The sequence below is a fragment of the Podarcis melisellensis genome (assembly GCF_964234715.1).
Source record: "Podarcis melisellensis genome assembly, chromosome: 9".
Classification (NCBI taxonomy): Eukaryota; Metazoa; Chordata; class Lepidosauria; order Squamata; family Lacertidae; genus Podarcis; species Podarcis melisellensis.
The window spans coordinates 69,445,875-69,458,012 of NC_138541.1; the positions used below are offsets into that span (position 1 = coordinate 69,445,875).

The 12,138-nt window shown below is 39.2% G+C and overlaps 1 protein-coding gene across 6 annotated transcripts in view; it reads right to left on the minus strand.

Moving 5' to 3' along the window:
* The window catches only part of SLIT2 (slit guidance ligand 2), a 244,603-nt gene that overhangs the window by 207,335 nt on the left and 25,130 nt on the right, over positions 1 to 12,138 (minus strand). The gene's annotated exons all lie outside the window — the stretch shown is intronic.

Sequence of the window (12,138 nt, forward strand, 5' to 3'; positions counted from 1 at the left end):
GCCTCTGCTTAAAGACCTTCAAAGAAGGAGACTCCACCACACTCCTTGGCAGCAAATTCCACTCTCGAACAGCTCTTACTGTCAGGAAGTTCTTCCTATTGTTTAGGTGGAATCTTCTTTCTTGTAGTTTGGATCCATTGCTCTGTGTCCGCTTCTCTGGAGCAGCAGAAAACAACCTTTCTCCCTCCTCTATGTGACATCCTTTTATATATTTGAACATGGCTATCATATCACCCCTTAACCTCCTCTTCTCCAGGCTAAACATGCCCAGCTCCCTTAGCCGTTCCTCATAAGGCATCGTTTCCAGGCCTTTGACCATTTTGGTTGCCCTCCTCTGGACACGTTCCAGTTTGTCAGTGTCCTTCTTGAACTGTGGTGCCCAGAACTGGACACAGTACTCCAGGTGAGGTCTGACCAGAGCAGAATACAGTGGCACTATTACTTCCTTTGATCTAGATGCTATACTCCTATTGATGCAGCCCAGAATTGCATTGGCTTTTTTAGCTGCCGCGTCACACTGTTGGCTCATGTCAAGTTTGTGGTCAACCAAGACTCCTAGATCCTTTTCACATGTACTGCTCTTAAGCCAGGTGTCACCCATCTTGTTTGGTAGATAGCTTCCCCACTTAAGAAGCTTACCAGTCTGTAGTTTGATGGTGATCTGTGCTCTCCCTTTTTCTATATTGGAATGATGATTGCGCTTGTCCATGCCTCTGGCATTAGTCCAGCCGTATCTACCCTTGTGAACAGGTCGGCCAGCAAGGGAGCCCACCAGTCGGGTCTAGTGTAAGAACATTGGGTCCTATCCCATCTGGGCAAGGGGCTTTTCCCTTGCTTTAACTGACCCATTAACGTTTTTATTTCAACTGATGAAACTGGGGGTCACTCAGGGGCATCAATTTGCATAGAATGCTGACAAGGATTGAAGGATCTTAGCCGGAACCTATTGAATATAGCAAAGCATACACAGACTGTCCAGAAACAGTCAGTTGCAGGTAGGATGATGCAGGAACAAGATGCTGCTACCATTAACTTGGTTACTTATAGGTTTATTATTTACAGCAGACTCACTATATACAGGATACAGACACAAAACTCTCTCACAGAACTCCAAACGAACTTTCAAACACACATACAGTGGTACCCTCAACCTGAGTACTTCATTCATTCCGGAGGCCCGTACTTAACCTGAAACTGTTCTTAACCTGAAGCACCACTTTAGCTAATGGGGCCTCTTGCTGCTGCTGCACCGCTGTCATGCGATTTCTGTTCTCATCCTGAAGCAAAGTTCTTAACCTGAAGCACTATTTCTAGGTTAGCGGAGACTGTAACCTGAAGCGTATGTAACCTGAAGCGTATGTAACCCGAGGTACCACTGTACTCTGACCAACCAATTAACCAACCAGGAAGGTCATGAGTCATCATGCCTATGTGGAGACCTCGACCAATAGCGTGGTTGTATCCAAGGTCCCATATATCTAGGCATAATAACTCCCTCTGCTCAGTTTTCTTGGCCTTCGGCCAACTCCTTGATTGCCTCTGTGGGAAACTGCATCAAATTGCACGTAGTCAAAAATCCCAACAAACTGTCCCGCTGGAATGTTCCTCGTGCAAGGCACTTGGAAAGCAGTGGTACCAACCACTAGGTGAAACAGGTGGATAGTGTTCTCTATAACAGTCACACTATAGAATCACATCCCCATCAGAACCCATCTGGTACCAGTTGTTTTTGCAAGTGGATGCGCTTCAATCAAAAGTAGATTTATTTATTTATTTAAAGCAGAAAGGGCAGTAGCTGCCATGTTTCATGGCTCCATAAAATTAAATGTGTTTTTGCATTGGTCTTTCTGTATTTTATTTTCTTCTTTTTCTGTAAACTTGGGAGAAATGTTTAGTCCTAGTACTTCCGTTTTTACAGCGGACCTGACCAAAGCTTATTAATCTAAGCCAAATCAGTTAATCAAGCCATCTGTTAATAGATAATTGATCACTGCGGGAAGGGTAATACACAAATGGGATTAAAGCCACCGCAAATCTAAAAGAGAAAGAGAGAGAAAATCAGTTCTCATCTCAACTTCTAATCCCCGGGCAAAAATGTTACTTTATTTGTTCTTAAAAATACAATGATCTTTTACCTAAAGCAAACCTAGTGGTAGCTAGCCTCCTCCCACACAGCATACAGGTCTGCGGCTCAAGGGAAGATATCTGATTAGGCACCTTCAACCCCACTGATACAAACTAAAGCAGTCTGGTGTGCCATCTTCTAGTGTGACCTGTTTTGGAAGGCATCCTAAACTGCAGTTAATGGAACAGGAACCTATCGATCTCACTGGAGCCACACGTGGGGAGGAGAATGCAAATCTTTCATTTTCATAAGGCTAAACCATGGTTTAGTGTTCAAAACACATCCACTACATATATATTTCAGAATGCAAAATAGACTAATGCAACATTGATCAATATTTTGTATTGACGTGCATTTTTTAAAAGGTACACATTACATTTCTGAGAACAGAAACACAGAACAGTTTCATTACTACATTTCATGTATTGTCTTTTAACACAGATATTCAAGACATATGGGATGCTCATATGACATTGCTTTCATGAAGACACCTCTCTTTAAGGTCTCCCTGCTAGTTTCACATGTGCAGGGAGGTACCGCTCCGGCGGGAAGGTAAACGACGTTTCTGTGTGCTGCTCTGGTTTCGCCAGAAGTGGCTTAGTCATGCTGGCCACATGACCCGGAAGCTGTACACCGGCTCCCTCGGCCAGTAAAGCAAGATGAGCGTCGCAACCCCAGAGTCGGCCACAACTGGAGCTAATAGTCAGGGGTCCCTTTACCTTGCCTTCTTTTATATATTGACTCTATTCAAACATCACAGTAAATCCTGGTCATGGAAGCCTAATTATGGACCTGTATAATATTTGAATTTATAAAACTGCGGGAGGCAGTGGAGGACAGAGGTGCCTGGCGTTCTCTGGTCCATGGGGTCACGAAGAGTCGGACACGACTAAACGACAACAACAACAATATTTGAATTTATAAACCGCAGTAGACCAGTAATGCTGAATTTGAAGCCGTTGTTTGAATTGGATCTGCAGCCCAGGGTTTGTGCAAAGTGACATACTGTAATTACAGCTTTTCCTCCAACTTCACCACCATAGGAGGAGACAAGCGACTCTAAACCACAGTTTGTATATGTTTGCAAGCTCCAACTGTGGCTTAAGTTCTGAAATATGGTCAGTGCAAACAATGTTTTGGAATAATCTCTGAATTGAGCTTTTGTTCAGAAAGACTTTTTGGATGTCTACAATAAAAGCATCATGTATGGACAGCTACCAGTTTTTCCAAAACAGAAACTGACTTATATGATGCAAAGCAGAGTTGAATTTTATTGTCAATTTCATTTTATTCTTTGAGATCACAACAGAGGGTAAATAAAACAATTTAAGATCTTATTTAACAGAAGCCGTTCAGTTTCACATGGATCTCCACCACAGAACTCTTACCCAAGTAAACATGTTTTACATATAAGAATATATATAGGTTGGGTGATTAACAGGACAGTTGTTTTCATAAAAACTGTTAAAGCTTATTCCAATTTTTGCAAGTATTTGTAACTTTTGCACATACATTTCTTGACATTAAAGTGAAAAAATATTTTTAGGAACATACTGTACTATATTTGAAGCACCCTGTGGTGAAAGATCCAGGTTAAAACTGTCCATCTGTCTTGAAGAAGTTCATAAATGCCTTTTGCAGATGTACTTTTAGGCAGCACGAATGTTTAAGCCTCCACAGAAAAAATAAATGCTGTAAAGAATTTTACAAGTCCTTTCCCCCACCCACCCACACTTAGGTGTTAATTAAATGATCATTTAATAGTCAAATGTAAACACAACATTTTCATCTCCTGACAGCACATCCCATTATAAATCCAGGGTAATAAAAGTCTTGGTCTTAATACTCTGAACCTCGTTCCCACAACACTCTAAGATGCCTTGTCGTGTCTAAGGTTAAGCAGCTAGACACAAAACAAAGATTGCACCACTCAACTTCCAGTTCAATTTTCCCATCGCCCAGTGACCTAGGTAACACTTCGAGCCATAAAGAATAAATTTAATTTCTTCAGCATTTTGTGAGGATTAAGAACAATTGTTGGCCAGCAATGACTTCTTATCCTTGGATTCTTTCAGAGTATTCCCCCAGTTCTAAAAGGAAATTCTGATAGTTTAAGACAGAGAACAAACAGAACTTTAAATTAGAGGTTTTTTCAATCAGTTGGAACAGTTGGAGGGGAAGCAATCAACTTTCCTTTGAGCGTCTCTCAGCTATTCAGTTACTGCGAACTTTAATCTCTCACTACGATCATGGCTTGCACTTGTATGTCCTTCCGTCATTATCCTGTTTTCATTCCTTCTTCCCGCTTTCTGAATTAGTTAATGAAGATTACATGGGTACAAATAGATGCACACGTAGCATGAGCTAAGAGTCATGGTGCTCAGTTTATAACATTTCTTGCCCCCTTTCTGTGCCATATGATAATGGCATATCCTGACCTTTTGGCATTTTTAATTACTTCCTTCACTGGGATATCAAAGTTATCAAAACTTTCAAAGTTAACCCTACAAAAAGGACTTGGTGAATTGGATTGGATTAGAGTGACATCTATTTCATTACGGTATATCTGGACAGAATGGGCAGCAGACCATTTTCCAAAGCAAAATACCACATACTGCAAACTTCACAGCAAAGTTTGCAGTATGTGGTACAGTATTTTGCTTTGGAAAACCCATCTCTCTCTCTCTCTCTCTCTCTCTCTCTCTCTCTCTCTCTCTCTCTCTGTTACACACAGGCTTTCCTCAGGTTTACTCAGGTCTACAGATATGTTGCAATCATGGGTAGGTTTTAAATAATCCTGTATAACTGGGTGGAAGAAAAATTTGAATAAAATCTGCAACCTCAAAATTAGAAATTAGTATTAAACATTCTTAAGGCAAACTTACAGTTTCAAGCAATAGAGCACAATTCCTTTAAGCAAGAAAACAGCATCGCATGATTTAAGAAAATACTAGACTTTGACTGTTTTTGTTCTTGAATGGGGAAGCATAAATAAATAGAAATATGAGCTAAAGGAGGACAAAATGTACAATAACGTGTGACAAAGCTCACTTGAGGCAAATACTGCATCCAAAACAGTTGGCTTAAAACTTTATTTGTTGCTATGAATAACCATACACACTACAAAGGTTATCCAATTCCAATGATTTAATTTGTACTAACATGTGAAATTCTACTGTAACAGCTAGGACTATCAAGTTTAGGAGGTCAATTCAATCAAAATTTCAAAATAATGATCCCAATAAAGGTCCTTTTGAAAACTCAGCAGAGTCCATGTTGTTTTAGATACCATGTGAAGTGCACTTGCACTTCATAGAACTTGCATGCTCATTTGTGCAAAAATGTATTATTATATAGGTGCATAAAAAAAATGTTTTGAGCAAGATAAAAATCAGAACCTAACACCTTAATAAATCATCTGCACAGTTGACACCATTACAGTACATACTATTATGTTGAAATCAAATCATTACATGTGTAGAATAAAGGCCCCAAAAGTCTTCTTTTGCCAGAAAATAAGAGCTTATGATGGGATAAAAGGACTCGTCTTTGAGACTTTTCTACCATTTCACTACAGAGAAGACGACTTGTACCTTATTGCTGGCATTATGAAAATGTTAGTACCTGCGCTGCAGCCTGTAGAAAATGATCACACATTATGGTTTCCATTCTACCAAAATAAAATAAAAAACCCACCCATCTTTAATTCACAATAAGCAAAACTGCAGTGTTAATTTTAAAAGTGAGAAAATAAAAATCTTCCCAGGCTAAAGTTTATATAGAATGCCAATTTAAGGAGGTTTAGAGATTCATACTAATATTACTACTAATACACTAATATCAGCAAAAACTGAACAGCACACTTCAGCTCTGCTGAGTGACAGCCAAGGCCTACCTAGTTCAGCATCCTATTACCAACAGTTACCAACCAGATGTTTATTGGAAGCCTACAAGCAAGCAATGAAGGCAACAAGTAGTTTTTAAGTGCATTACAAAAAGAGTTAACACTTTTTCCAACGGCAGCGATCACCAAACAATCACATCCCGCAATGCTGTCCATTTTCTTGGCAAATATGGTCCAACCAATCATACTGTTGCTCAATTAAATATCAGTTTTTATTACAATGACGTTTCAAAACACAACAATACAGGCTTCTAAAAGCAAGCAAAATCAAAATTAAGTAGACACTGCTTCAAGTATTTATCAATTTCCACACACCATCTAACAAGCAGAACATAAAGTTACAATGTTGTCAATACTCTTCTAATTAAAATCTGTTGCCTTATTCCAGTGCTTTTTTATCTTTTTAAAAAAAAATGTTTAGGGGTACTCTCATTTTCCTACTCATATTGAAATTCTGCCCCTAAATAAAGCCAAACTTAGATTCACAAAATGTTTAGGGGTATGCGTCCCCCTGTGTCCCCCCCCCGAAAAAAGCACTGCCTTGTTCCAATTTACATTATTTTTTTCTAATGCCTATCCATCTTTTAACCCATTTATCACCCATATAGTGATAAAGTTTATCACAATTTACAGGCAGCAGTCTTATTACCTGTATTTTTCGCTCTATAAGACGCACCAGACCACAAGATGCACGTAGTTTTTGGAGGAGGAAAACAAGAAAAAAAATATTCTGAATCTCGGAAGCCAGAACAGCAAGAGGGATCGCTGTGCAGTGAAAGCAGCAATCCCTCTTGCTTTTCTGGCTTCTGGGATAGCTGCGCAGCCTGCATTTGCTCCATAAAACGCACACACATTTCCCCTTACTTTTTATGAGGGAAAAAGTGAGTCTTATAGAGCAAAAAATACGGTATATACAGATGCCCTAATCCGCCAATTAATGTCCTTTGTCGATCCTCCAATCATTTTTGAAAGGAGAAAGGAACATGAAAACCCACAACTGGGCATCCCTTGTCTATGTTTTAACTGTCCAAGCCACCTGCCTGAACTCTGAAAGTGCTTAATAAGTTTACTCAGATTTAAACTTAGGAGTGGTTTAAACAACATGCTCATTTAGTCTCACTGAAACAGTGTTGGATATAACTATTTTATAAAGCCAAATCTCTAATTTTCCCTTTCTGCCCATAGGTGGGTTAAGAAGAAGAAAAAAGACACCAACAGGAATGTGTCAAATTTTTCCTCTATACTATGCATTTTGTAGCAATAACATGCGATCCGTGCTATATGCAGTCCAATTTTTATTCTCACCTCCCTTCAAGGTACTACTATGAAACAGATATTAATGCTGACCGTGCAAACAGAAAAATGTCTCATCTACAAAACATAAGAGCCGTCAGAAGAACTTTCATCTCTTCTGCCTCAAACGGCTTTAGTGTTCCCAGGAATGGGAGTCAGCGGTAGCTATCATGGTAACTCACTAGATGAGTAATGATGTCGATACGACTGGACAACGGTAACCGTAGCAACTGTAACCTGCAATTCCTGCGTAACCATTCTTGGATTCATTGTGGCAGGGGCCAAAGAGGCCAAGAGTAAAATGAAGCAAAGAACTATGGTGTCTGACACATCTAGTACCACACACTTTAATCATAGCTGGCAGAAATTAATTCAGGAGGAATTTTTTCAAGGGTTCCTCATGAAGCTTTGTGCTTTTGTTAGGGGCTGCAAGAACCAATGCACTAAATGAATAGTCCAGGGCAACAAGTCAGATTATGTAGAAAACCTTTTCCTTCCATCATTTAAAAAAAGAAAAGAAAAGTATTAAGTAAATTTCAGCTTCAGGAAACCCTGATAATATTTAAGTACATTCTTGTATGCTTTAATCCATGTATAAATTGCAAGTTCTTCCACTGTAAGTTTTCTTGATTAGCTACAATTTACCTACCAGGAGGATTACATCAAAGCACTAACTTTTGCATGCTTAGAAATACAGTACCTATATAAGTATCTTGGAAAACCACTGAGCTTTGGGTCCTAAATCAGTACCCTGCAGCTAATGGCAATCAATGAACTATAGCCTAACTCATCAAATTAATCAGTCAAAATCTATTTGTCTCAGATAAGCACTCACTAGGCTGTAATGGTTTTCTGCATAAAAGGTGCTATAGTTAATGCTCTGTGTATTAGGATGTGGGTCACTAGAGACAATGTAGGTCATTCCAAGAAAGAAAAATACTTGTTGAACCAGAGATACAGACAAACATCAAAATCATTACCTATCTGGTCCTAAAATGGCTGGTTTACTAACTACAGTTCCCTTAAGAAACACATAACAATCTGACATCTCAACAGTATTTTTTAAAAAATACTGCCACCAGTAGCTGACCTGCTGCATACTTTACGGGGAACATGATTTTTTATACTTGAGCTAGGTGAAAAACACAAAGAAATTTTCTACAACCAATGAGACAAAGTATTTGGGCAGAAAAAATATATCAGGTATTGTCTCTTGAATATTCAGCCTATCACTTTTCGTTACTGTCATCAAGTGCTTGTAATTTTATGATGCTGCCCTGTAGCTTATTGTAGAGTTGATATTATTTTACAGAGTTCTGTTAATGGACTGGATAAATGGTAATGCTATTTAAACTAGCCTCCTGCTCCAAACACAGCTGCAACTGTACTTCTATTTCTGAACAAACATCTTGACCTGAACACGCCGCTCGCTCTCAACTCAGCCAAAGAGAAATTGGAGCAGACAGCAAAGGAAAGGAAAGCTGGCCGCTGGCGGCATCCAACCGTGTCTAATATTTCATATATGGAGTGCGCCCTCTTTGTGTTGCATTTTATGCAACAAGCATATATGCTTCCTTACCTATCACATGATTCACTTAACTTTGGGTGTCAGGTGATCATTAGAAGTGCATTGACATGTTTTAAAAGTTTAAGAAGTACAGTGGTACCTCAGGTTAAGTACTTAATTCGTTCTGGAGGTCTGTACTTAACCTGAAACTGTTCTTAAGCTGAAGCACCACTTTAGCTAATAGGGCCTCCCGCTGCTGCTGTGCCGTCGGAGCACGATTTCTGTTTTCAACCTGAAGTAAAGTTCTTAACCTGAAGCACTATTTCTGGGTTAGTGGAGTCTGTAACCTGAAGCGTATGTAACCTGAAGGTACCACTGTAAACATAATACAACAGGAGCTAAGTACTAACTAACTAACGCTGGCACCACTGTGGCAATCTGCACATGAGCTAAAATATTAAAAAGGCGTTCTAGTAACAGCATTTAACCTGAAGAAACATGTGATTCGAGCTATAGGTAAAGCACCCCATTATATTTACCAAGCTGTTCTAATACACATTATAACTAGGCACAAACACACTGTCACACAAACACACATCGTTTGATCAACAATAATCTCAAAACATCAGGAATGTTATACTATCTGTTGCAGTACACTGTTGTGGCACCCCACATTTATGAGACTGTAATTATGTATTACTTTCTCACACACTTGCACCCCAATCAAGCTATTCCCCCCCCGCCCCGCTATTTATGATTATTTGATACTACCCAAAGGTTCTCTGAATTGTGAAATATAATTAGTAGTTATAGCATCCCTCTCTACTGTTCCAGTAGAGATTTACTTAAAGATTATTTTACAGAACCAGAAAGTTCTATACATAAGTGGCACGAATTGTTACCTTACAATACCTCTGTGCCTATTTCAGAGTATAATCAGAAGCATGTATGTTACACTAGCATTGCCAGTAAAAATAATCATACCACTGGAATTCAATGTGGGTGCAACCACAGGTTTTACGTAAGCCTCCCACAAAAGAGACTAAATGAATGCTTACACCAAACAAATTCCACTGACTTCAATTACCATGGATCAGTGTACACTATTCAAATGCCACATTCAACAACCTGATAACAAAGTTGTCGGAAGCACAAGAACCAACCAGAAAGAAACAGAAGCGATAATTTAGTATAAACTTTTGAGCTTTAGATCCTTAACACAAAAACCTGAAACAATCTTTGCAAAAGGAAGTGGAAAGCAAGATGTTGTGATGTGGCGCATACTAGGCTCTCAAAGCAAACATTATTTTATTGAGATTTACATAGCCCACTTCAACTTTACTCCTTGAAAGCAGCTGATGGGCTTTACCTTTTTTTTATTTGTACTAGTAGTTGAAGGAAAGGTTAAGGACCCCTGACAGTTAAGCCCAGTTGCGAACAACTCTGGGGTTACAGCGCTCATCTCACTTTACTGGCCGATGCAGCTGACCTTTGTCCACAGGCAGTTTTTCCGGGTCATGTGGCCAGCATGACTAAGCCACTTCTGGTGAACCAGAGCAGCACACGGAAACGCTGTTTACCTTCCCGCCGGAGTGCTACCTATTTATCTACTTGCACTTTGATGTGCTACATTGGCAGGAACAGGAACTGAGCAACGGGAGCTCACCCCATCGAGGGGATTCGAACCGCCAACCTTCTGATCAGCAAGCCCTAGGCTTAGTGGTTTAGACCACAGCACCACCTGCATTTCTTGCTTGTACCTATAGATCACAATAAATGTTTGAGAAAATTCCAAGGCCTGAGCAAAATAATTTTTAAAAATACATGTTATCAGTAATGAATTCCGCCCTTTTTTTGGTATTTTATGCTCATACTGAAGCATCTATTTGATTTTTTTTTTTTATTTATCAGGTTTCCCTTTAAAATACTGTTAGAACATGTAGGTACTTTTTAACATAGTATCTACTCCACATTGATATTTAGATAATATCTATCAAAACATCAAAATGTATCTAATGTATAGGTTGACTGTTTGTAAACCTTTTTACAGGTTTGCCCCTAAGGTTTACAATGTTAATAATTTATTCTGCCAAGGCTTTAAAGAGACAAGCCAGGATTCAAGGATTCTTTGAGCAAGCATATCCCAGTGTGATTCTTTGTCTCGCTTCGTTTTGCTCATTTTCTTTGAACAGAAGAGTCCATGCCATCATCACAAACTGCTTTTGAGAAGTCCTTCATTTTCAAAAATGATTTACCACTCTGCAATACTTGGATCTCATGAGATTCCAAGCCCAAAGCACTAATTGTGTATCTTTGTAATTAAGGGAGAGAATATGACAAAACACAACACACTTGGTCTTTAACAGCTCACTACTCTGATTTTAAAATTCTTCCAGCATGTGCCATACTGCTGTAGAAGAAGAAGAATGCAAACTGGAAGAAACAAAGACCACCATTGTTGAAGCAATGATTCTTCAACATCAACTTCATTGGACTGGTCATGATTATCGTCTTCCAAAGCAACTACTCTATTCTGAACTTAAAAATGGAAAGCATTATGCTGGTGGTCAACAAAAGAGGTTTAAAGACTGTCTCAAGGCAAATCTAAAAAAATGTAGTATAGGCACTGACAACTGGGAAACCCTGGCCTGCGAGTGCTCCAGTTGGAGAACAGCCTTTACCAAAGGTGTCATGGGCTTTGAAGACACTCAAACTCAGGACGCAAGGGAGAAATGTGCTAAGAGGAAGGCATGCTTGGCAAATCCACACCGTGATCAACTCCTGCCCGGAAACCAATGACCCCCCTATGGAAGGATGTGTGGATCCAGAATTAGCCTCCACCGTCACAGATGGACAATCTTACTCAGTTATGAGTGATCACCAAAGAAGACGACGACTAGAGAACAATAAAATCCCACAAGTAAGGAATCAAAATTACAGACCACAATAATGCCAACACTCTTCAAATCGTTACTTTAGTTTTGGGTTCTTTAAGCCATTTCATTTCAATATTGTTATAAACAAAGAGGGGGAGGGGAGATATTCCAAGACAGTTTCCACCCAGAATGTAATCGACGTTGTCATCAGAAACCAGTAGCAAACTAAAAAGAAAAGGATTTATACTAATCTGGTTTGAAAAGTTAAATCAGTCAACTATAGGAGTTAAAAAATATGGAACAGAAACAATTCAGAGGACAGCACACAAATTGTGAAAAAGCAAAAGAAAACAAGAATTAAAGGTGCACTGAGTCCAGGAGCAGACAAAACACTTACTCAATGGCTTATTTCGTTTACAACTTAAAAGCACTC